The sequence below is a fragment of the Ursus arctos genome, chromosome X (assembly GCF_023065955.2).
Source record: "Ursus arctos isolate Adak ecotype North America chromosome X, UrsArc2.0, whole genome shotgun sequence".
Lineage (NCBI taxonomy): Eukaryota > Metazoa > Chordata > Mammalia > Carnivora > Ursidae > Ursus > Ursus arctos.
In genome coordinates, this window is record NC_079873.1 from 90462265 (window position 1) to 90489231 (window position 26967).

At 41.0% G+C, this 26967-nt stretch overlaps 1 protein-coding gene, 1 long non-coding RNA gene and 1 pseudogene across 4 annotated transcripts in view; 2 read left to right on the forward strand and 1 right to left on the reverse strand.

The window, feature by feature from the left end:
- The first annotated feature begins 1344 nt into the window (after positions 1 to 1344).
- On the forward strand, positions 1345 to 1787 carry LOC123002241 (60S ribosomal protein L27a-like; annotated as a pseudogene).
- A 3966-nt stretch (positions 1788 to 5753) lies between these two features.
- Positions 5754 to 8184, reverse strand: LOC130544052 (uncharacterized). The gene is made up of 2 exons (XR_008959980.1): positions 7834 to 8184; positions 5754 to 7381 (listed from the first exon to the last, which is right to left on the reverse strand). It is a non-coding gene; the product is annotated as an uncharacterized LOC130544052 (long non-coding RNA).
- A 1282-nt stretch (positions 8185 to 9466) lies between these two features.
- The window catches only part of PLS3 (plastin 3), a 79532-nt gene continuing 62031 nt past the window's right edge, over positions 9467 to 26967 (forward strand). The window contains exon 1 of one of the 3 annotated variants that reach the window (XM_026478861.4): positions 9467 to 9624. The gene's annotated coding sequence lies outside the window, so the exon portion shown is untranslated. Of the gene's footprint in view, positions 9625 to 9675; positions 10278 to 26967 lie in introns of those variants that run through there. The other 2 variants (XM_026478862.4, XM_044392137.3) reach the window with 2 other exon arrangements.

The following is a 26967-nucleotide window of genomic DNA, read 5'->3' on the forward strand; positions in this document are numbered from 1 at the left end:
GGCAGTATTGATTCATTTTTGGAAAATTTATATTTGATTCAAAATGGAAAATACGGCATAGGAAAGCCCTTAATGTTCTGAGTCATTTCTGGTAAAATAGAATGATGTATATTACTATTTTAAATATCCCAAGACAAATTTTAAAGAAGAAAGCCTCCCGAACAAGCAGTTGTAGTCTCACACATCCATTCTGTGCATCTGGGGAGCTCCAACACATCATCATATGTTGCTGGCAGGTCGGAGAGGCTGGTATTCATATTTGGGTTGAAAGGAAGTGCCTCCCATTTTTTTGCAATCTGTTACCTATACCTCTCTCCTTGGGGTTTCCTGCTCTGCTAAAGGTGTCCCTTCCAATGATCCGAATGATGATGCCCTTTTAATGAGCAGTACCTGCTTCAATCAAGGTAAAAAAGAAATTGGGAAGAATGAAGCCAGAATCTCTTTCTCAGATTCAATGAAGACAAAGGGCTTCCTTGTCCTTTGACAGAAGAGAAAGAATTTTTGTATAGTCAACAATAAGGTAGGGAAGAGAAGAGAAAGAAGGAAGCAAACTAGATGAAGTCTTTCCATCGTGTGGCCGAATGACCTGACACGTGACCTCTTTGCAGACACTGACTCGCTCCTAATGATGTAAATCATTTCCTCCAGCTTCCCAAGGAGTAATGCAGTTCCTTCCATGCCTCTTAAAATCAGGGTAATTAATTAGAAGACACAAATCGCAGTTAGGGGCGCCTGGGTGGCACAGCGGTTAAGCGCCTGCCTTCGGCTCAGGGCGTGATCCCGGTGTTCCGGGATCGAGCCCCCACATCAGGCTCCTCCGCTGGGAGCCTGCTTCTTCCTCTCCCACTCCCCCTGCTTGTGTTCCCTCTCTCGCTGGCTGCCTCTCTCTGTCAAATAAATAAATAAATAAAATCTTTAAAAAAAAAAAAAGAAGAAGAAGACGCAAATCGCAGTCCAAATTCTCTTTCTGCTTAGTTACTATTCAGGTTTCCTTTGCCTTTTACCTGGCCTTCTTGTCAAGCACTCATCTCAGATTAGGTCCTTAAAGCTTGGATTTTGCATCTCTTTTGGTTGACAGAGTTCCTGGTCTTGGTCAGTCTTGGCCCTAGTTTTGCTCTGTAAGGTGCAAGGCTCTGGAGACGCTATTTGACTTCAGCCCCTACCCTCTCGTTGACTTCCCCGGTCCAGAAAACTAACAGCTGGAAGGGACTCCAGCCTGCTACATGGCACAAGTTAATGGCAATGCCTAGCGTATTTGCAAATCCACACTTAAAGTCGAATTACATAGAAAGAAAATTATAATCCTCAAAATGCCACCCTAGCTCTTCTGTCTGGGTTGCCGACATGTCATCCAGACTCAGGAAGACCCGGAATCATCGAGGCCACGGGAGCCACGGCCACTGCCCCGTGGGCAAGCACGTGGGAGGCCGGGGTGGTGCTGGCGGCCTGCATTACCCAGGATCAGCTTCCACAAACAACACCCAGGCTACTCTGGAAAAGTTGGTCTGAGGCATCACGACCACGTAAAGAGGATCCCGAGCTTCTGTCCAACTGTCAACCTTGATAAACTGTGGACCTTGGTCAGGGAGCAGACACGGGGAAATGCCGCCCAAAACAGGACTAGAGCAGCTCCTATCACTGATGTGGTGCAATCGGGCTACTGCAAAGTTTTGGGGAAGGGAAAGCTGCCCAAACAGCCTGTCATCGTGAAGGCCAAATTCTTCAGTAAGTGCGCTGAGGCGAAGATTAAGGGTGGTGTGGGGGCGGGGGGTGCTGTGTCCTGGTAGCTTGAAGCCAAGTCAAGGTTGACAGTTGGGCAGATGTTTAATGAACAGTTCCTGTGCTTTATTTCTTGGGATAAAGTAGTGAACGTTATCTGTAAGACCCTATGGTTCTGATCACAGGCTGTAGAAATGGAAAGCACTCCTCCCCACTCCGGCACCCCACCCCGCTCCTGCATTACAAGCCAAATGACCTTGTGTAAAAGTTTACTTACTCCGCAAGCCTTAGCTTTCTCATCTGAAAATGGGGATAATAACTTGTCCATTCATGGAATAGTTATTAGCATTAAATGAGGCAATATACGTCAAGTTCCTAGTACAAGTCCCGCCACATTGAAGAGCTCAATAACGGATCATTGTAGATGTCGTCATTTTTTTTTCCCCTTCGGTGAAATTTTGTCATTGTGATTATATTCAAATTTGAAAGGTGAAAAAGAAATGAGAGTAGAATATAACCATCTGTTTATTGCTTGGTGGTAAAGATTGTGAAGACCTAAGACTCTAATGATGGAAGGGTGCTAATTTCTATCTTAATCTGTTTCATATCTGCAGTTGTGAACCAACTCTTTTTTTAAAAAAAGATTTTATTTATTTATTTATTTGAGAGAGAGGGAGAAAGCGAGTGGGAGGATCAGAGGAAGAGGAACAAGCAGACTCCACACTGAGCACAGAGCCCGTCACAGGACTCGATCCCATGACCCTGAGACCACAATCTGAGCGAAAATCAAGAGTTGGACACTCAACCGACTAAGCCACCCAGGTGCCCCATGAACTAACTTTTACTTAAATATCCCTTTAAGAACACAAATACACCCAGATTCCAAATTCATATTGGAGCAAACACAGGAACCTGGACAGGGGTCCATCAGCAAACTACAGCAGCCAATGCAATCTATTGCTGCTTGTTCTCATAAATAAAGTTTTATTGGCACACCACCATGCCCACTTGTTTATTTAGTGTTTGTGGCTCCTTTTGTACTACAGCAGTAGAGTTGAGTAGTTGAAACAAAGACTGTAGGAACTGTATGCCAAAAATATTTACTATCTGGCCCTTTATAGACAATGAATGTTTGCTGACACCTGAGCTAGAATATTCCTTAACAATCTGATCTCATTTCACATGATGTCCTTTCCAGAGGACTCCCAAATATTTCAAACGTTTTTAAAAGCTTAGTTAAGTTTAGTTAGTTATGGGCCTACTCCATTCCATCCACTAAATGAGATGTATCTTCCTATAATGTTGCCCAGCGTATGAACAAGAATGCTTCTCTGAATGGACAGCTTGACATTTTGTTTACACCCTTGGCCCGGTGACCCTATGGCATTGATAAAGAAACAGTGAAAGCATTCCTGGTTCTGAATTATCAGAGATGTTTGTTGATTCAAAATGAAACTTCTGTGACGCTTTCTAAGGAACCTCTTGGTTATTTAGACCAGATCTTCTAACTGCAATTCGTTACGAAAACCTTGGCATGATTTAAATCTTTAAACCAATACAGTCACGTAATTAAACTTTTCTAAAAGTATCAGAAAGAAATATATCATCTTTTGCTATCTGGATTCTGACTCTGGCTTATTTGATTTGTTTAAAATGTTTTTGCAACATTGAAATCTCTTTTGTGATATATCGAAGCACTTTGTCCTTCTTTCTATGACAGCGGCAAATAGGGCTCACACTTGATCAGGACGTAAAATCCTTTATATTCCAAAACCCTTTTGATTTCTGAGTGAGTTTGTCTCTTGCAATACAGATCCTTACAATAAGTGTTTTCTGCCCTCACATGTCATATACTTATTAGTATGGTTTTCCTGTGTTTAAGCAGCCTAATTGTGTCAATCTCTTTTTTCATACCAGCTGTATTGAGATATAATTCACAATACCATTCAATTCACCTGCTTAAACAGTACAGATCAACGGTTTTTAGTATATTTACAGTTGCACAACCATTATCGCAATCTATTGTAGGACATTTTCATGAACCCAAGAAGGAACCCCATTAGCAGTAACTCCCCATTTTTCTCCATAGATGTCTCTATGGATGTTCCCTTCTTGTACATTTCATATAAATGGAATCACATAAATATGTGGTCTTTTGTGACTGGATTCTTTCATTGAGCATGTTCTCAAAGTTCATCCATCTTGCAACACTGTCAATCTCTTTTCAAAGTCACATTTTGCCTATTTAGTAGACACAGACTCAAATATTTATAGCATTTTAAAATCTGATTATATTCTCTGTCTCTCATACACACACACACACAAACACATGCACACGCGCACTCACACATACAGGCAGACACTCCTAAATTCACCAAAATCTAGCCTAACATTTGAGAATCAAACAACTAAACATAATAGGCTAGACATGACTGTTTCTTTAGGAGCCTGATTAGTGGTGTGGAAAATTATGGATAATCCTTATGAATTTTGAAATATGTTCTACATTTTATTCTGAAAGGTCTCTAGTATATCTTTAACAGACCCTTCTCATAGGAAACCTTCAATATTTGAAATTATGTTCTGATGCAGGTTTAGGTTGAATATTTCATGCTAAAGAATGCTCTTATAACCCAGACACACAAAATAGTGAAGTCAAGATAGGTGTGTGAGCTAGTGCACCACGTACCTTGCCCTGTAATTTACAGGCATGCTCATTTCTCCTCCAAAACCAAAATATGACATGTGCTAATTAGTTATGTAAACTTCACGGGAGGGACTAACATGGCGATGTCTAAAACAACTGTCAAAATTGCTGTAACCAAAAGCAAGACCTTCTGTAATTTGCAATTTTAATCATTGTAAAACAAGATTCAGAAGTCTGTTCTGACTCGAAAGGAAGTATAACAAATATTTTATCTTTGAAGTGTATTAAATAGATGAAATGTCAAACCACCTTTTTTCCAACTGATGTTATCACTGGACCTTTTATAATAGGCAAATTCAAAGCTTCTGTTTTGCAGATGGGGAAGTGGAAGCCTGTAAAGGAAACCCAATTCCAAAAACTCACCCAAAGCTGTCCTTTTGCTCTCCTCCTAGAAATGGAATGCCTTTCATTTCCATTGAGACTTATCAAGTCTTCCGCATCTTTTAAGGCCTAACTCACGTCCCATTGCCCAAAAGATGCCTTTCTGACTGCTTCTGCCTCATCATTCCCATGTTTTCCAGAATTCCTACAGCATCCCTTGTATATTCTATCTTGAGTTGTTGTCTCAGTATTTCATCTACGTTGGTTTTGCTATTGAATTATTCGACAATTAATTCCATGTGTGTTGAGACCATACTTTTTCCATGCTGCTTATAATATTTAATTCACTTTTTAAAGATGTATTTATCTGAGGGTGTAGGGGCAGAGGGAGAGAGAAACTTAAGCAGACTCTGTGCTGAGCGTGGAACTCAAAGTGGGGCTGGTGATCCCATGACCCTGAGACCACGATCTGAGCCAAAACCAAGAGTCAGATGCTTAACCGACTGCACCACCCAGGCGCCCCAAAATATTTAATTTGATACCAAGAACATAGTAGACACTTAAAAGAATATTGCCCATTAATGATATATTTGACAGGAAACCTGAAGGTAACAGTTTAATTCTGAGCATTTCCGGTGATGGATCATGACCTTCATTGGATCGACATAATAGAAGTAGTAATGCCGATCAAATATATCCTAATCCGGGGCGCCTGGGTGGCACAGCAGTTAAGCGTCTGCCTTCGGCTCAGGGCGTGATCCCGGCGTTATGGGATCGAGCCCCACATCAGGCTCCTCCGCTAGGAGCCTGCTTCTTCCTCTCCCACTCCCCCTGCTTGTGTTCCCTCTCCCGCTGGCTGTCTCTATCTCTGTCAAATAAATAAATAAAATCTTTTAAAAAAAAAATATATATATATATATATCCTAATCCGAGTAAAGACATTTCATTTGACTTTTTTGGTCTTTTGTTCTTCTTTTTAACAAGTGAAAATGTGAAAACACTCTTGGACATGTCACAATAATTTCTTTATGAAAATGTGCTTATAAGGTAATTGGCAGGTTTTAACAGACATTCAGATTGATAGTAACTGCTGAGACTTGAGAAGTATTTGAAAATGCCTATCCAAGGAATTAACATTCATGTGTTATACATGCATAAGTTTTGAGTTGGAAACATGAAAACCACCTTCACTTAGTAAGCAACGTAAATAACTTGCAATTATTATGTTCTGGGTAGAAAATTTTAAGAAGTTGCCGGGTCTACCAAGGTCACTGCCATGCCTAATATGTCAGGGTAAGAGAAATCTTTAGATTCACAATTAAAAAAATTATATGTCACTATTTGCTATGGATATTATCATAGAAGCTGTATTTTTAACCAGATATAACATGTTGAATAAAAAGAGGAATCAAGGATCAATCCAAGAACCTAAAATATCATAACATGGCATAGAATTATCATACTAAAACATAAGATGAAAGCAAAATAAACGGGTTCCTGGAAATGAACAGATAAATCAAGAAGCAATTAATTAAAATAGATTGGTACACAATTACACATTTAGACAGTGAGAAAACAATTACGAATTAGAAGAAATTTTTGTACTGAACTGATCAAGATGCTTGATTTCTTCTATTCTATAATGGTTGTGTAGCAAAATCACATTTTAATAGAATGGAGGCTTAAAAAAATAGGTAAAAGGGAAACAGAATTCACCCTAAGAAATTGGCAGGTAAAAACTCAGAATATGTGCCCGTAATAAATTGTGAACTGGACTGGGGAGAGTGTTGGGCAGAGATATAGAAAGCAGAGCAAAGGAAAGGAGGAGATGCTTGTGGAAAGGAGGAAAGAAAGGTACATTGGACAGAGATAAAACTTACGGATGAGACCAGAGCCTCGTCTGACATCAAAAAACACAGGAAAAAGAAATGGTTTTCAGAAGTCTGTGATATTGATTCGAAGCTATTTATTACACAGGCCTGTGGGATTGAAAATTGGAGATGGAAGGAAAGGGTGAAAACGCCTAGATTGTTGAGTCACAGGATCTGTGAGAGACCTACATATATAGACTGTTTGTTTTGTTTTTAGTTTTACGAGAATAGAACCATAAAAGAACCATTAGTTCAACCAACATTTACTGAACTGCCACACGCCAGGCTGCTGTGCAAGGTGCTCTAAGATGAGTTAGAGCCTCTGTCCTGACTGTGAGCAGCTGGAAGGGACGCTGGAGGTCGTCTGTGCAGGCCTTTTTTACAAAGATAGAAAAACAACCAATGTGGGGTTCATCTGTGAATGATCCTGTATGAGTTAAACGATGGTGTGCAAGATCAGAAAGAAATGCAGTTTGAATAAAGCTTTGAGTCTGAGCCTCCCTTCTTAGAAAATGCTCACCTTTGAAGAGGCCTATTAGATTTGGGGCAACAGAAAGGTAGCTTAGTTACATCAAAATGCCTGTTTTAACAATATTCATTAAAATGCAGTTCTCCCGGGGCGCCTGGTGACTCAGTGGGTTCAGCTTCTGCCTTCCCCTCAGGTCATGATCCCGGAGTCCAGAGATTGAGCCCTGCTCAGTGGGGAGCCTGCTTCTCCTCCCTCTGTCATTCCTCCACTTGTGCTCTGTGGCTGGCTTGCTCTCTGTCAAATAAATAAATAAAATCTTTGAAAAAAAAAACCAAAATGCAGTTCTACCTGGATTATACGGTTGGGCTTGTTACATAGGAATCTCAACTAGCACCCAATACGCGCTTCTGTGTTTAAGGCAACTTTTTTTCTGTGGAGGCCATGAGTAGGGCCCCCTTTGGGCACCCGGAAGCTTTGAAACTATAGACCACTGCACTTCCATTAAAGTGACATTCTCCACAACAAACTCTTGGCTGAATTCTGACATCCGCAGTTGTTAGTGGTGAACAAAGACTTTTATTAACGTTTCCACGGAAGCTTTCCTGATTGAGAAACAAGAAAGAAAAAATAGCACATGCATAGGAATCTTAATATTTTGACTTACTCTAAATTCCAAAACTTGAAAAATAAACTAAGGTAGAAAATTAAGTAATTGAGACAAATAATATCCATCCTCGAAAACTTACCTTGCCGAGTTCCTTCAGGAAATTGCTAAGTCTGTCCATTTAAGTCTAAAGGCAGGTGGAAGCTTTTCTGTGGTGACTTACAAACAAAAGGTAGAAGTACCATATTTAGTGCGTCTAGAAATTCTGTGCAAAGAATTCCAGAAACCATACCGAACCTCAGGACAATTACTGGAAGCCAGAAATCTCATTCTGGAGCCTATTGTAAACGTGTGTGGCAATGCAGGCTGCGCCGTCAGGCTAACGGCAAGGTGTTGAAATAAGTATTTTTGTGGCGACCCCAACGTGACCGGGTATGAAATCTCTCATAACAGAAATGTAATGTTTCTGAAAGCACGATTGCCCTCTCTTTCTTTTTCACCTTCCTGTGCCTTTCATAAGTCCTTCTGGTTGGTTAATCATTAATAAATATTTAACGAGGCTTTTTTTCCCAGTGCCAAATCCTTCTCGGCTTATCTAGCTTTTAGGCAGTCTATGGACTCCCCCACGCCTTCCCATTTAAGAAGTCCTGGCACTCACTGCAGGTTAATTTCTCTAAGGAAATTCATAATAGCAGATCAAGTGGGGGGTCTCTTAACAAGAGCATTCAATTTTTCAGGCCACTCTTAATTTAGAATTTTTCCCAAAATGCATGGAAAATGGGATGTATTTGAACCAATTTTAAATTTGTAAAAAAAAAATTTCAAGTACACATTTTTTGAACCAAATGGTTACGACTGGAACGGGAAAGGGCTTAGACTTTCTCTTGGACAGCTGTCCCACAAGCCAATCACTTGATCTGACCCCGGAGAATCCCTCCAACTCTGGCCATCTGAGCTGATTTTGGACCTGCAGTGAGCCAAAGGATTGGAATGCAGATACGGAGGGGAAACCTCCCCGTGTATTAATGCAAGAAGCCAGCTATGACATGGAGGCAATCTCATGGGCAAAGAAAAAGAAAAGGTACTCTGGGAAACAGAAAAGGTATTCCGGGAAGCAGGAGCACGTCTCCAAGTTTTCTCTGGTGGAAGGAGATTGATGAGAATTGACATCCATTTCCAAACGAGTGGAACGACGTTACTCCCACCATTCCTTCCCACCTCGACCTCTCACCCCTTTCCGCATGGACAACCCTAACTGACAGGTGATTTGGGTCAACAATTTACTTGGCACGAAACCAAAGACCTGAGAGCCCCGTCCTGCCCATATTCTGCTCCCTTGACCTCATAAGGAAAAAGGGAAGATTGCTAAGGTCTCACACCTGGGTGGATCCGCGCATTTACTACTAGTAAATGTCCCTTCTTGAGCCGAGATTCTCTTCACCATTCAGGGGAGAAATTGTACCCTCGGACTTAAGGGGCTTGGTGATTTTCAAACTCCCATTCTCAACATTCCTATCTTTTCTTTTTCTTTTTTTTTTTTTTTTTTTGCATGACTCTGAACCAGGCACTGTGGGCTTCTAATACCTTCTCCTTTTTAGCCAGGGTAAGGGAGAAGCAGGCGCGAGGGACGCGTCTCCGCTCCCTGCCGCAGAGTTAGAGTCCCCATCCCTCCAGGGTGCCCATCCCGATGATTCTTCTCCCGGTTCCCCACCCAGTTGATGTGACAGGCTCGTGGCCCAATCCCCTTTCAGGTTCCCAGGCCGACTGTTAGCACCACCCGAGCCAATGACGGCGGCCGAGGGGCGGAGGGGGCAGGCGGGAGGGAGGGAGCGCTGGCTTTAGAAGCACTGCCGCAAAGATTCCAAGAGGCAGAAGTTGTCTGAGTGCGTCGGTCGGAGGCTGTTGGGCCAGATCCGGGACTCTGCGACTTTATGTAAGTGCTTTGTGGGCACGCCAGGGCACGACGGGAGCGGGTTCCCGGGGCGTGGGCAGGCGTGGGTCCAGCCGGGAGCATCTCCGACAACCTCAGCTGGAACGTGCCCCGCGCGCGGGGATGCGGGGCGGAGAGGGGGCTGCAGAAATTTCGGTCCTGGACCTTGGGCGCCAAAGCGGGTTGTTCGCATCCAGGATGGGTGGGAGTGACAGAGTTCCGACGACCGCCCGCCGCCAACACGTTTTCGGCTCTTAACGACCGGGATGGTGCTTTCTCGCTAGTTGCTCGGAACTTGTTGCTTACCTGGGGCTGCAGTCCTTGACGCCAACCCCTGTCCTTCTCCCCTTCCGTGGCTGCGGCCCCGAAGTGGAAACCGAGCGCCTAACTTCCCTCTGTCGTCCTTCCCCAACTACTGCCAGCCCCCGGGCCCCCGCCCTCTCCCGCCCCGGACTCAGGAAATCCCGGAGCCGGCAGCCCGCGACGCCTCCGGCCCCCGCTCGCCCGCCTCGGGTGACCTCGCGGGCTCACGCCAGTTCCGGGGCTCTGAGCGGCTGCCTTGGCCCAGGGAAGGAACCGGGCTCCGGCTGCCTGCCTCCCGCTTGCTTCCCTGGCCATTAAGGAGAGCGCCGCGATCGCACCGCGTCTCCCTATGAGTAAGCACTTTTTTCCTTTCAGTAGCACATCTCGGGGCCATCGGGGCAGAACCTTTCGGTTCCCCATCTCCCCGGACCCCTCTGTCCGCTCCCGGCTCGGCTCCTCTGCCTCTGCAGCCCGGAGCGCGCGGTCGGGGCCGTGGCAGCCCAGGACCTCTCGGGGCTCCTGGGGAGGGAGAGCGGCAGGGGCAATGGGAGGGGGGTGATCTCCCCGCCCCCCGCCCCCCAGCTGCACTTGCCGCTGTTTACTTTCCTCCACCCGCAGTACTTAAGCTCTCTAATAAGAGGCCGGGGGACGCTGACCACCCACCCCCGCCCTGGCTTCTTGCCAGTCCCAAAGTTGCCGCCGCCGCCGCTGCTGCTACCGCTCTAGCGCGCTGGCTGCTCCAACGGCCGGCTCCAGGACAGCAGATGATCCCGGGCTGGGAGGTGGCGCGGGGTTAATGCTATCTGACACTTGGCCGACACGATGCTTCTTGCTCCTCACCCGATCTGCACACCATCCCTAGGGGTGCAGGTCGAGCTTAGAACTAACTGTGTTGGAGAGCCTCGCCATTTAGGATCCGATGGACGGGATGCTGGGGGTGCCCGGCCTGGTACGAGGGAGGGGGTGGGGTGGGGAAGAGAGCCTGGCTGGCCGCACAGTAGGTAGCAAACGCGAAGTGAAATGACAAACTCCTGAGAGGTAAGCACTTACGCCACTTTACTGATGTCACAATGTGTTTGGGAGCCTCGACTTGATCCTGCAGATGCGGTTTACAGTGAATTCCAGCGAAGTGGCCGAAGTCCCACACTTGCTGATTGGCATCACGTGCCCCAAGTCTCTGATGCCCCTAGGGTAATGGTCACATGACTTTTGCCTTGAAAACTGGAATGTAATGGCTGAAGCCCATTTTCCAAAAACGACCCCGACAAAAAAAGAAGAGGGGGAGTGTGAACTAGCCTCTACTCCAGGGAATTCTGCTTGGATTTGGAGGAGGGCAACAGAAAGGGAATTTGGTGCTCCGATTTTATCCAAAATAAAAGCGGGAGCTGTCTTTAAAATTAGGGCTTAAAATAGTTTGTGCCGGGAAATATATCTCCCCGGTGGCTTTCCTAAATTTAAAAAATATCTTACTAATTATTTTCTAGGAAAATCGTCCTTTAATTCACACCCACTTCATCCCTAGATGATAGTTTTGAAGCCATATTCCGTAAGATAGTGTTTAAAAAAAATTAGAATTTACCCATATTCCTGGTTCTGGCCTATATTCTAATTGAACAGTTCTCTTTATTAGGCATCTCCTTGAAGGTGGTGGATCATTTCTTGACTAAAATTAACCACCAGTTATTTGTGGTTTGGAATTAACTGGATCAGAAATCAGGCACAAAAACAGTAGATTCTAAATCTGATAAATCGAGCTGGTTGGGTTTTTTGCCTGTTAATATCTTGATGGAATAATGAGAGGCCCCTGAAGCAGCTCCCATGTTGACCAACACCCACCCATGTGGCCCAAGTTAAGATTGCTGTTGGGAAAACGTGGCAGTTCTGATATTCAGATTATATTTTGCAGAGTATAGAAATGGCAGAGAAAAAAAAAAAGAAAGGGACAGAGGAGTCTCAGGTCAGGAGTTGAAAAGCTTTACTTATTTACAAAAATGGATCCAGTTGATCCATATTCAGCCTTGAAACTAGGGCAGCTATAAATGAAACTAGGAACATTTAAGAGATTTTGGCTTTGTATGCATTAGCCAAAAAAACCCTCCGTCTACTGCAGCAACCTCGGAATGACTCGAGCACTCCATTTTTGTGCTGTGCTCGGGTTTCTGAGCCTAAAAACTAGAACTCCTTGAAAGCATACAGTTCTGACCTCAAGGCTAGCCTTGTGGTACAGGTTTGCCCGAAGCGGAATTAAGCTGCACCTGAGTTATTGGAGTTAACTACACTGGTAGATAGACCCCCCTAGTGGAAGTGAGGTGATAATAGCATTTTCGATTGAACTCCTAATCCGTATTTTAACCTCAAAGAGAGAGCACAACTATCCAACGAGGTGAAAGTGGTAGGGAGATAAGCTCTTTCTTAAAAAATATTACTAACTCACATCAAAACACGATCATCACTAGGCTCTCAGTCTATGGAGCATTTCATTGTCTTCAAATGTCCACTCATTTAAAACCACTGACTTTGTTACTGACTTAATTGGGGGGGTATCATTTAATGAACTCAGGTTTTTAGTAAGATTAGGGGGTTGTGAGTCTAATTCTTAATCTCTACTGTTAGATCTAGCAATTTATCAACATCTTTCTTCACCCGGGGTGGGGAGCCAAGCAAGTTATGCTCTGCCTTGACTTAGTACAGACAACCACCATTGAAGTCCAGGGTCTACAGTCCGATGCCATCATTTAGATTCCATTGCTAAGAATGTCTAGGCTTATGGCATTTTGGGGAGAAGGATTAATTATAACTGGTGAGTAATATTTTGGTTGCGATTACATCTCTTCTACAAATGGTTACATGCACATTAGACTTGACTATTTATACTGGCAGAGCGTCAGTATCCAGGGCACTATCAGAAACCAAGTGAAATTTTGCTCCTAGGCAAACCGCATGACTGTTGCTGAAAAGAAGGGGTAGCTTGGCCATGGTGCCTGAGAACTAAAGTGATTCTGGTGAAACCGACAGGGGAAAAAAGGATGAAAGTCCACTTTCCATTATTCCATGTTCTGTCTTAGGTATCATTTCTACTTGCCCTTCCAGTAATTTACTGACATGATATTCTTACCACATAGGATAAATTCAGGAATCTGCTGTTGTGTTTCATGAGCACAACCTAGGCGAAATGTGAACGCTACACTCTTTTTGCTGTTCGGTACAGATTCCAGAAGTAGCTAGTATAAAATTGAAAATGAGCACTGTCAATACACGACAATTCGGGCGTCTGTCTTTACAATCATTTCATATTTGCTCATGTGATCATTTTTCTGTTGGTTAAAAGTAACCCAGAGAGGGAAAAATTTGATCTGTGAAACTAATAAAACACAGTTTGAAGGAAAACAGCTAGATCGTGTTTTGAGTCTGTGTGATTGTTCCAGAGAGTGATCTACCATATATATATGTTCGTTTGATGTGTTGGGAGGTTTTGGAAGCTTTTTGGATACATCACACTGTTGGAAGCTCTTTTATTTTTTAATATTTTATTTATTTATTAGACGGAACCAGTGGGTGGAGGGGCAGAGGGAAGGGGAGAAGCAGACTCCCTGCTGAGCAGGGAGCCCAGGACCTTGGGATCATGACCTGAGCTGAAGGCAGGTCAACTGAGCCACCCAGGCACCCCCAGAAGCTTTTTTAGATGGCAATGGTCAGGACTAGCTGTTTTTAGTTATGATGTGGCTTTGGTTACAGTTCTAGCTGTTTTTAGTTATGATACAGCTTCGGTTACAGTTAATGGCTTAGAAATACAAAAAACTGTCTAATCGTGAAATGTCAGTCTCAGAAGGTCGTAATTCTTGGGGCCAACTCACTGTAGTTATGAAGGTGAGGCACTATCAAATTCAGTATGTTTAATAATATCTCATTTGCCTTAATCTTGGCACTTGAAAGACAAATGTTAGTATAAAATGTTTTAGGGATGAAAAAACATGTTTTTAAGTGAAAATTGAAATACTAAGGGAAAAATATATTGGACTTCAGAAGAACTAGATTTTAGACATGGCTTTGCTACTGACTCATAGTTCGACCTTAAGAAAGTCACTTAAAATTATTATATTGATAACTAACATCGAGTACATTATGCATCTTCTCATTTATACAATTGAGGGCATGGCTCAAGCTTTTTGGTTTGCCGGGATTTTTTTCCCCAAATAGTGGTAGCCTGGCTTATTTCAGTTCGTATTAGTTGATTTTTCAAGTTTTAATGCACCTGTATACAACCTGTCTAACTACCTTGTTGGCAAATTGGTAGCTATTCAGGAAGACGATCACCAGTGGCCTATTCCATTGACTCATGTTAGTTCTTTAAAATATAGAGGTACCAGTAACGTCATTGCTTAACAGGGATTTTGGCGCGTTAAACCTGCTGATTTTGTATTACAAGAAAGCTTAATTTTTCTTAATGGTCTAGAAGTTTGTTTGAGGGTAAGAAGGTAGTGTCATTTATTGGAAAAGGCATTGAGCATGGAATCCAAGGGCTTGGAGTCCTCTCCAGTTTGGACAGATAGGCCATCGTCGGTAAATCACACAAGTTCCCTGTGTCCATATTTGGATTTTACTTTATTAAGCCATCTGTTTCCAATATACGTATGTCAGAGGCATGCTGAAAGCATAGGTGAGCTATGGGTAAGTGAGCGTTGGCTCTTCAGCAGACGGGTGCTATCTAAAATCAAAGTAATGTAGTAGTCTAGCACAGACACACGAAAACTAACAGGAGTTTGCAGAAATGGTAGAATCCTCATCACTTAGGTCTCGCCCCCATTTGTACCTGCCTGCAAATATTCTCCAGCCATCCAATTTTACAAGCAAAGGAGGAAGAAATAAAGCCAGGCATAATCTAATTCTGGCTAACAAGAATAAAAACCTATATGTAATGCTTGCTTAGAATTTTTTTCCTTCAAATATTGTGCCAGATAGCCTGTGAAAGCTATTACGGTGATGGGTTCCCCCCCTCTTTCTTAAGTAACTACTGGGCAGTATTTTAGTATTTGTTGGTAATCTTACAGAATCCGTTGGCTTATCCTACTTCATTCTTAGTTTTGTGACTGCCCATAATGGGAGGTCTTGTGTAAAACTCTCGAAAAAGCAAGTGCTTCTCCTTCTAATTGCCCTTTAAAGGAGTGCAGGTTTGGAAAAGCTCCTACTGGAGGACATAATCTGTGTATTTAGCGGGTACGCCCTCATTAACGCAGAAGAGATGAGAAGTTATGTAGAGCTGCATCTGAGAAGCCTGTTGCATAACTGGCTTCTAAGGGGTCCTTTTCAACTCCCACCCTTAGAACTGTTCACCTTCGATTAATTTCCAGTGTTTATTGTCATCCTGCCAATTCTATGACAGTTCGTTAACTCTGTCGTTCTTTGAGTTACCATGCATTTTTATCTCGGTGGTTAAAATTATCTTCTTTATTAAATTCCAGTATAGTCAACATGCAGTTAGGTTAGTTTCGGCTGTACAATATAGTGATTTAGCAGTTCTGTACATTGCTCAGTGCTCCTCCCCATCAATGTGCACTTTTTTTTTTTTTTTAAGATTTTATTTAATTGCCAGAGAGAAAAGAGAGAGCATACAGGAGCAGAGGGAGAGGGAGAAGCAGGCTCCCCACTGAGGGGGGAGCCCCGACACAGGGCTGGATCCCAGGACCCTGAGTTCATGACCTGAGCCAAAGGCAGACACTTAACCAACTGAGGCACCCAGGCGCCCCCCATAAATGTACTCTTAACCCCTTCACCTATTTCCCCCATCCCTCCTCTGGCAACCACCAGTTTGTTGTCCACATTAAAGAGACTTCTCTTTTGCTTTTTTTTCTTTGTTCGTTTGTTTCTTAAATTCCACACATGAGTGAAATCATATGGTATTTGATAGTACTTGTTAAAATATCATTGATAAAGTGATAATACTGAATTAAAATAAGCAGAAACCTCTGAGTGAAAGGACTTGAAATAACCCGGTATCATGTGACTAGTTCTGAAGCATGGGTTCTTTCTGCTCATAGAAGTCAATTGCTTGTATAAAGCCTGATCTCTTCTTTCTGCTCTCGTTGGTTTAAAAGACTCAATAGCAAGTTATTTTTTGTAATCTTGTAACCCATTTATTGAAAAGCTAACCCTGATTCCTTTAAGCTGCTTATAGATATATAATTTGCATATAATATATATAACGTTTGCGTCTTCAATAAAATAAAATTTGTGAGGTCAGTATAATAGCTTTGAATATTTATTAAATGCTGTAATTATGTAGTGTTGCACCCAGATTGACATTCTGCTATTGACACTGAATAATACACTATCTTCATAGACTAATGTAATCTGTAAGCTTTTTTTCTGTATTTCTTAACTAGCTTGTGTATTTCCAGTTTTGTTATTTCTTATTCTTTTTTGATATTTGGGGGCTTGTATTTCAGGTCAGGGAGAATTACCATTATAGACTGCACAGTGTTTTCTAGAAGTGAACATGATAGGAAATGCTACGGTAGTCAATTATGTATGATTTAGTTAATCTACTAGAAAATTATCATAAGTAGTACACACTTGAAATATTTTTAACCACTTTGCTTTGGGTTAAAAAATACAAAGTCATTATAAACATTTTAGAGGAAAATATAAAAGGATTTATAATGAAGAAAATTAAAATTACTCATAATTGTACCACCTGCTCATATTTTTTTATCTATTTCCAGTATAAAAAGTTACATATTTTAAAAATTGCAATCATGCTGTATATACAGTTTGTATTCCATTCTTTTCACTTACTACTTCATGTTTTCATGTAAATCAAATATTTTTTTTTTAAGTTTTATTTGAGAGAGAGAGCGCGCACGAGTGGGGGGAGGGGCAGAGGGAGAAGGACTAGTGCTGAGTGGGGAGCCTGAAAGGAGGCTGGATCCCAGGACTCCAAGATCATGACCTGAGCCGAAGTCAGATGCTTAACGGACTGAGCCACCCAGGCGCCCCTGTAATCAAATACTTTGAAAATTTTGAAAGTTACTATGATATTCCATATAATGGGTATTTCGTAACTTCTTTCACTAATTCCAGGTTGTTGCAAGTTTATGTTGTTTCCATATCTTCTAGATAATGCTTCAGTGAACATCCTTGGGCAAAAACCGTTTTGCAACTCTTGATTATTTCTTAGAGATAAATATTTAGAAGAGAAATTGCAAAGATTTTTGTTTTTAAAGATGCAGTCCTTTGACAATCTCTGAAATTTAAACATTGGCTTAAGCAAAAAAAAAAAAAAGCCTTCATTTCAAACAGCGGTAGTCCAAAAGAAAAAAAAAAAAGACTGTTCTTTATATAGAGTATGGTATTTGACTCTAAACTGAAGCCGGTTTAGGTAAAGTATATGTCTTAGAAATATTTTGGTTTCCTCTGATCTACTTAACAGGTGCAAAGCAGGATAAAGGAGAATCGTGTGGGGTATACAATCATAGGAAGTCTATTTTTTAAAACGGAACTGTTAATGGGGGAAGGGAGACAAGTTTGTTTTTAACTTGCCTTTAGATTTTAGGTTGCTATAAAACAACTATACAGAGCTTATTTATGACCATAAACCTTCAGTATCCTAAAGGAACTTTTAATCCTGGAGTTGGTTAAATGACTGTGTTTGTTGATAGGCTTTTTTTCCGTCTCAGGCTGTTGGTTCCTTAAATTACCTTGACATCACCCAATAAATACAAAGTTTTATATTTCATTCACATTGCCTGAAAAACTAAGCAGAGATCCAGCAGTGGTAGAAACTCCGATGCTGCCACTTAATTTGTGCCTAAATTCAGTATATGGTGACTCCCCAAATTACAAACAGTTGACTTAACAAATATTTTGTAGATTTGAATGGCTCGTTGTACACTGTATGTCCCTCTCTCAACTTACCCGTGCTGTTTCACAGACCCTTCCCTGATCTTTTTCTCCTTCCCCCAGGTCATCGAGGTCTGGGCATAGCATGATGACTCAGAAGTGATATAGAAAATTCGTCCGACCTGGGGCTCCTGGGTGGCTCAGTCGGTTGAGCCTCTGACTCTTGGTTTCAGCTCAGGTCATGATCTCAGGGTCCTTGATTGAGCCCCATATTGTAGGGCTCACACTCAGTGGGGAGTCTGCTTGAGATTCTCTGTCTCCTTCTGCCCCGCCCCCCACTCACACACGCTTGCTCTGTCTCCCAAATAAATCTTTAAAAGAAAATTTGTCTGGGGCGCCTGGGTGGCTCAGTCGTTAAGCGTCTGCCTTTGACTCAGGGCGTGATCCTGGCGTTCTGGGATCGCGCCCCACATCAGGCTCCTCCTCTGGGAGCCTGCTTCTTCTTCTCCCACTCCCCCTGCTTGTGTTCCCGCTCTCACTGGCTGTCTCTATCTCTGTCAAATAATAAATAAAATCTTTAAAAAAAAAAAAAAAAGAAAATTTGTCTGACCTGACAGCTCATTCCTACCACCTCCTTTTTCTTTTTCTTTTCAGACAGATCATCTACAATTATGCCTTATAGTCAGAATGGATTTTAGCATAAAGCATGGGTTCCAAGGGCTTTGCTATTTTATATCTCTGTGACATTAGGGAAGTTCTCTAACTAGTCTAAACCTCAGTTTCACCATCTATAAAATGGGGCTAATACCACTTGTTTTTGGTGTCGTCCCTAAAATCAAATGAGAACATTTACAAAGACGCTAGCAGAGAGTAGGTGCTCAATAAATACTCCCCTTTTACGGGTAATGAATGTTGCCTTAGGGGACCTTGTCAGGTATCTATATCCACCTGTTCACTTTCCTCTAATTCCAACACTTGTTCCTTAAGTACCACCATTCAAGATAAACAAGATAGTTTATTTTTTCTGCTTTATTAATGGCGTTGTAAAAATATTGCTTTCTATTGCTTTTTATTGTGGATAGGGAAGGTTTTAACAATGTTCCAGGTTGAAGAAGATTCTTGACTTAGCGAGGAAACCTGTTTACCAGTTAATTTATTCTTTTGTGAGGATATGCCACCTAATGTGTTAAAGAATTTGCCCTCTAAGGAAAATTGGAAACATTATTCATACATTACAGAAACCATTATAAATCCACTGTTACTAACAAATACAGCTTAGATCAGGGTGAAAGGAAATGATAGGTAATGTTGATGCTTGATTTGAGTGGGGGGAGCAGAGGAAAAAAAGCTTCAATGTCTTCAGTGTTTCTAAGTAGGAGAAATAGAAATGTGAATGTTAGGAAGTTTACCTTTGTAAAAACAGGAGATGAGAGAAAATAAATTAGTGAAAACTTCAAGTGTTGGGGAAGGCAGAGGGTTATCAATGAAATCAAGATCTTTCCAAGATGACATGTAGCCTTTAGAAATGGGTGAATCCAAAACACATTAATCTTAGATTTATGATGCCCCTAGTTTCCTGTAGTGGAGGTTTTCAAAAGCAAAAACCAGGAAATGATGAAGGACACTGACACATTCAACAAATATTTTGAGCAGTTTGTGGGTCTCAGTTTAAAGCTACAGTTGAAATCATTTTTACAAGTGGCTATGAATAATTAAAATGTTATATTTTGTCTTATAATAATTAAAAAACAAAGATAGCCAAATTATCATTAGTGTAGGTAACCAAAAAGTAATACTGATACATTTGCATGTTTTAAAATGTAAGCCAACCCACACATTTGGTGTCTGATCCTAAATCAAAGTGTTCCAGCACTTTTTTTCCTGGGTGGGGGGGGAGGCAAACTAGAATATATTTATAGGTGCAAGCCAAAGATGGGAAACTTCCCTAACCAGAGATTTGTGTAAAGAGGAAAGGAAGGATGATATGTCAAGTACCTTGAAATATGTGAGAATTACATAAAAGACCTCTAGGCCATTTATAAATAGATGTAAACTCAGGAAAGCTTTCAAATGTGCCCAAAGTTCCCAAGTATATATTGAAATAGTATAAACTACAGATGAAGTACTAGTTAACCAGGGATAGTAACGTAGACAATGCCTTAATCACTCTGTGGGATAGTTTCATCATTCAACGAAAAAAAAATGTATAACAGAGACTGTTAGCTGCCATCGCTGTAAAGGTGGGTAAGAGACACCTGCAGTCTAGTAGAAGCAAAAACCACAAAATATTGGATTTCATGAAACCTAAAAATATTCTTACATGTAGAAAATGAACTTAAATATGGCCCTTTTTTCTCAACATAAAATAATTTCTAAATTTAAACCTTGTGTGAACAAACACATTCATTTATAACCCAATATAATCAAATCTAAACTAAGAACAAATCAAATTTAAACATTGTTATTTCTTTGCAATAATTATCGCATCCCAAAACGAGTGCCCACTATGAGTTAATTTTACTTAAATAGAACATGGCTCCGCCTATAAATGAAGGTCCGCAGACAGCAGTGTCTTGGAATAAAATAGCCCTTTGGCAAGAAAATGAGCCACACCCCATTTAGTTTTTACAAAAATAAAATTCTTTCCAGCTCTACTAAATTGTAGCTGTTGTGCACGGCGCGGAGTCCTGCCGTGGCTGGAGCTGCAGCTGTGGGAACAGCCCTGTGTGCGAAAGCGCTGAAGATCACGGAGCGGCCATGACTCGTACCTACGGCTCTTGTCCGCTCTGTAGCGCGGTATCCTGTTCAGTTTTATCTGACTGAGGGGCAGCAGCAAATAACTACACCTTCATTTCCTTCCTTGAGCTTCTCGGTTGTCACAGACGTTAAAATGAGTAGGAAAAGCCAGGACTCCAAATCTCATCATCGTTCCATTTTGGTGGGAGGGCATCAAAGGCTCTACGGCCATGTCTGCAGGTACCACGGAAAGAACTGAGCTTCTAGGGAGAGAGGAGAAGGAACCCCGAGGGGAAGCCCCGTTCTTCTAGTTCTTTTCACTGTACCTGGCACAAGGCGGGTCTCCATATATACATTTCAAAGAGCGAAAAATAAATGGCTATGAATGGCCTTGGCTGATAAAGATTAAATTATGAAAACCTAACCAGTAAATTCGAACTTATGAGTCACCCCGAATAAAGTACATAGTGGTGTGAACCTGTAAGAAGACGAAGCAGATGATTTCCTTGGTTTTCTTTCTCGTTCAGCTGTTCTAAATCAATGGTCAGGAGTGAATGTCATGAATGGCCCTTGCATTGTGATAATGGTTTAATTTTAGACTCAAAGAAGAAAGTGGGACATACTAATATATTTTTTTTATGTTTTGAAGCAGTTTTATTGAGTGAAGTGTACAATTTCAGCAGATTTTGGTATATTCAGAGATATGTACAACCATCACCACGGTCCATTTTCAAACATTTCCATCCCCTCAGAAAGAAACCTCATACTCTTGAGCTATCACTCTCCCCAGCGGCCTACCTCCCCAGCCTCCCATTTTCCTAGCCTCCCACCTCCCCCCTACTTCCCCAGCCCCCTACCTCTCCAGCCTCCCACCTCCCCGTTCTTAAGCAACCACTATCCGCTTTCTGTCTCCATCAGTTTCCCCATTCTGGACTTCCATATGAATGGAATGTACAGCCACGTGGTCTTTTGTGACTGGTTTCTTTCACTTGGCATAGTGTTTTCAAGGTCTTTTCAGACTGTAACATGTACCAAGACTTCATTCCTTTTTATGGCTGAATAATATTCCATTGTGTGGATGTACCACATTTTGTTTGTCCATTTATCTATTGATAGACGTTTGGGTTGTTTCCACTTTTTGGCTATTAGGAATAATGGACAATGCTAATAATAAATGTCTAACCACGGGTCAGCTAATGAGGTCGAGGTGGTACTGACAAGATGACTTCTCATTTATCGCTACTCTACTGTTACTGTAAATCTTTGCTTTGACTCTGAGCAATACTGATTTCTATGTCTCAATGTAGCTAATTTTTGGTTTCCTAATGTTTAGTAGTGTATTTCAACTTGTTGCCAAATCCTTTTTCCTTAGTAATATTTTCACTTCAATCATTAAAAGCCTGTAAAAGTTATGTAGTCACCTTTTCTAAAACTTACTGTATAATCTATACAAAATTTCTTGTTTATATACCTTCGTCGAACACCTACTATTAAGTGTTGAGTAGTGCACAAGTAAACGATAAACGCTTTGAAACATAATAGTTTCAGTTGACCTAGACCATTATTGAGCACATCTGTTTATTTTTTAATTTGCTTCTCAAATATGAAATATATTCACAGAACAAAATTCAAAAGCTATATAGGGACATAAAGAAAAGAAAATGAGCCTCCTGCCCTGACCCTAATCCCCATTTCCCTTCCCAGGAGCTGACCATGAGAAGTAGTTTCTAGTGTATCCATCCAGAAATAATATTGAGTACATTTAACACTTGGCATTTTCAGAAGAGCTTGCTCTTTTACATGTAGGAAGTCTGATGTTAAGGTTGAGGGATTCTTTACCTACTGACTTAAAATACGAGACTAAGAGATTATCAAAAGATGATAAAAAGAATCCCCTTCAGTTTCAGATCAGAGTTTTTCTTTCAAGTGCCCTTGATCACCTCAGATTCACCTGTATGGCTTCAGGTCAAAATAGGTAATGATACCTAGAACCTACCTCTCCCATTATGTTCTGGATTTAACCCACAGAGAAGTTTCTTGACCCAGTCTCCTTAGTCTTATTTTAAGTAGGCTGCAGGCCCAGCATGGAGCGCAAAGCGGGGCTTGAACTCACAATGCTGAGATCAAGACCTGAGCTGAGATGAAGAGTCGGATACTTAACCATCCAGGCAACCCCCCCATCTCCTTAGTCTTATGGGCAGTGCACACACACAAAATTCCATGTCATTCATATACTGAAATATTTACTGAATGCCTTCTCTAGGTCAGGTAGTGTACTAGGCACTGGTGATGATAACTTTAACCGAAACAAACAAAATTACCACCCTTATGAGGTTTACATCCTACTAGGGGGAGAGAGAAAATAAACGATGATATAGCGTATTTGATGGTAATGTGTCGTGAAGAAAAGTGCAGCAGGATTGAGGGTCTAGGAAGTGGGAAGATGGGCATTGCTATTTCCAAATCAGGTAGTCACAGAAGAAGGCTTCACTCTCAGAAAGATATTTGGGGCAAGACGTGAAGGAGATCAAGGGGTGATCCATGTGAATATCTGAGGAGAAGTGCCTCTTAAGTAAATAATTCCAAGAACAGATACCTAAATTATCATACATCGATGAGGTTTAGCTCTGAAATTCTCCTTTATTTCGGCTTTTTATTTTGGTATTGAACAGAAAAAAAAAGGATCTCTGACCCAGGTCAGGTACTTTAATGGAGCCATGAATTGACTGTCTATACTAAGGCTGTTATGTTAATAGTTATTGTCAGTAATGTTTCGGAAAGATTAGCGGGAATAATGTTGAAAACAGAATATGGAATTATTGCAAGTAGATTTTCTTCTCTTTTCCCTTATCAATTTAATTATACTATATTCTGTGGTTAAGTCTGAATTAGATCTTTTTTTTTAATTTTTACTTTTCCATAATCGTAAACATGTACTTGTAAGAAAGAACTCGGAAAGATCCTGTGTACCCTTTACCCAGTTTTCCCCCAGTGGAAACCTTTTGCAAGACCATAGTGCAGAATCAAAGTCAAGTTCCATCACTGCTAGAATTCCTTTTGTTACCCTTTTATAACAACACATACCTCCTTCCTCCCTCCCCCATCTCTACCCTCTGGAAACCATTAATCTGCTCTGCATTTCTATGACTTTGTCATTTCAAAAATATATAAATGAAATCACAGGGGTGCCTCAGGGGCACAGCTGGGTTGAGCAACCAACTTGGTTTTGGCTCAGGTCATGATCTTAGGGTAGTGAGATTGAGCCCCGCATCAGGCTGCGTACTCAGCGGAGCCTGCTTGAGATTCTTTCTCCCTCTCCCTCTGCCCCTCCTGCTTGTGCTCACTCACTCTCTCTCATAAGTAAATAAATAAATCTTTAAAAAATAAATAAATAAATAAATAAATAAATAAATAAATAAAATCACAGAGTATGTAATTTGGGGATTTTTTCCCACTGGGCCTGAGTCTTGGGAGATTCGTCCAAGCTGTCTATATCAACATTTACTTCCTTTTTATTGCTGAGTAGTGTTCCATGGTGTAGCTGTGCTACAGTTTTGTGAACCACTTACCCATTGAAGAACGTCTGGGCCATTTCCAATTTTGGCTGTTACAAATAAAGCTGCTGTAAACATTTGTGTCCAGGTTTTTGTGTGACTGTAAGTTTTTATTTCTTTAGGATTCATGCCCCAAAAGTGCAATTTCTGGGATGTAGGGGAGTTGCATGTTTAGTTTTGTAAGAAACTGCCAAAATGTTTTTCCAGAGTGACTGCTATTTAATCTCCTACCAGCAATATATGAGTGGTGTAGTTTTTCCACGTCCTTGCCCGCATTTGGTGTTCTCACTGTGTTTGTTTTTTTTTAAATTTTAGCCATTCTGATAGGTGTGTAGTGATTTCCCATTGTGGTTTCATTTTGCATTTCCCAGTGGTTAACGATGCTGAACATCTTTTTATGTGTTTCTTTCCTATCTGGGTATCCTCTTTGGTGTAATATCTGTTCATGTCTTTTGCCTATTTTTCTAATTGGATTTTTTAAATGTTGAGTTGTGAGAGGCCTTTCTATATTCCAGATAATAATCCTTTGTCTGATATGTGGTATACAACTGTTTTCTCTTTGTCTGTAACTTGTCTTTCCATCCTCTGAACCAAGGTCTTTCACAGAACAAAGGTATTTATTATCGTTTTGATAACCTATCCAACACCAAACATGGTTCTGGAAGAGTTTTTCAAATTTCTTCTCTAAAGCTGTATGGTGTTTTTTGTTGTTTTGTTTTGTTTGTTTTTTTGTTTTTTTAATGGTTCTGCAGTTACTTGAACACCACTTGTTCACTGATGTGCTTCTGCACCCTTGTCACAAATCGGTTGAGCAAACTCGTGTAGATCTCTTTCTGGGCTCTCTGGTCTGTTCCATTGTTCTGTGTCTGTTGCTCTGCGGATCCCACCTTGTCTTGGCTGCTGCAGCCGCAAGCTAGGATTTGACACCAAGCAGAGTGATTCCACCCACTTTATTTTTCAAAGTATTTTACCTGTGCTAAGACCTGTTTGCTTCCATGTAAGTTTTTAGAATAAGCTGGCCTGTGACTACACAAAACTCTGCTAGGATGTTGCTAGAAATCGCATTAATGAATAAGAATTTTGAGATTGCGTATGCAATGTTAATTAACTTAAAAATGGGAATTCCAGTAAGGAAGACTTTTTTTTTTTTTTAAGATTTTATTTATTTATTTGACACAGAGAGAGACAGCCAGCAAGAGAGGGAACACAAGCAGGGGGAGTGAGAGAGGAAGAAGCAGGTTTCCCACTGAGCAGGGAGCCCGATGTGGGGCTCGATCCCAGGTCCCCGGGATCGGGCCCTGAGCCAAAGGCAGACACTTAACGACTGAGCCACCCAGGTGCCCCAGGAAGACAATGTTTTTAATCTCTGCTGTGGTCTCACGCTAGGTCTTCTTTTCTACAGTGGTCCCAATTTTTATGATTTTATTTTTTATCTTTTTTCAAGATTTATTTATTTCTTTAAGCAGTCTCCACAGTCGTCATAGGGCTCGAACTCACGACCCTGAGATCAAGAGCCACATGTTCCACTGACTGAGCCAGCCAGGCTCCCCAACTGCTATGATTTTTAAATCATTGAATGAATATTAATTGGTCATTTCTCTTCAGACATAACTTGAATGCCTTTTTTTGATTGCCAAAATTGGAAGTTTCCTTTTTTTCAAAGGAATGTCACATTCTTGATTTAGATACTTAACTTTCAGGTTCTAAATCATTGATCTATTTTTTAATTTAAAACTTTTTTGAAGGCTTACTTCCAGAATTTTGAAGACCCCACCCCCGCATTAGATTTTTGTGTACAAGATTCCTAAACCTATTGTTCTGCCTTAAGGAAATTATGGTTTACCTCTCCTGTTGTTTTAAACAAATGCATTTCCTCAAAGAGCAAAATAGAATATGCCACTAAAGCATTGGGATTTGGGGTATTGGAGTTTGGGATGTGTTTGTTATTCACAAACAGTGAATCAGAAGTTTTAAATGAAAACTTTTGTGCATTCTCATGCTTTGATCTTTGATTCTGCAAAATAAAATCTTAAAAATTACAAAAAGAATCTGGTAAGCCTCTTAATTTAAATAGGACACTTGGAAACTTACTCTTAGGTGTAAAAAAAAAAAAGAAAGAGACTGTTAAATTGATTAAGGTTGAAGAAGAATGGAAGAGAAAATGTCACCATGTTGCTTTTGGGTGAGGGAAAGTGAATGAGATCATGCTTTCATTTCTGTCTTGCTTTCTCAAGATAAAGCTTTTCCACCCTTCTTTCTGCTTAATGATTCAGGGTGGAGACACCAAAAAACCTCTGGCTATCTTTCCCATCCTGTTTATATTCTAGATTGGCTCATATTGCTTTAACAAACTATATCACTGGTGGCCTATAACATTATATATGTGGTATTAAGTGGTTAGGCTTAGACTGGAATTTGAAAATCGCAGTCCAATTATACTACCTTAAATAGAGTTAGCAGAATTAACTTCTCAATAATGGAAACTTCCCTAAGTTAGAGCCTATGGCTCATAGTTTTAGTGTAATCATTATAGTGAAATTTACTACCACTAATATCAGCCATTGTTTCTCCCCACCAACCTACACCTAACTTTGTTTAGGTAATGGCCACAGCTGTACCATAACATTCCCCATAATCAAAAAAGTGTAATTTAAGGAAGAATGCAATGAAATGGTCTCCATTATAAACAGCTATTCCAGTTTCTTTTTTCACATATAGGTGATCTGCATTTGTATTTATTTGGTCTAATGAGAGACTTAAAAGTGCATTCTTTAAAGCAGTGAATTCTCAGAATCGTTAAGCCTATGACAGTCTACCCTGTCAAGAGAACACTGATAGTGGCTTTAGCCAACTTCTGAGGTAACATAGTACCAGGGAGAGGGATAAACTGAGAGAGGGAAGAAGTTACCTTGGTGTA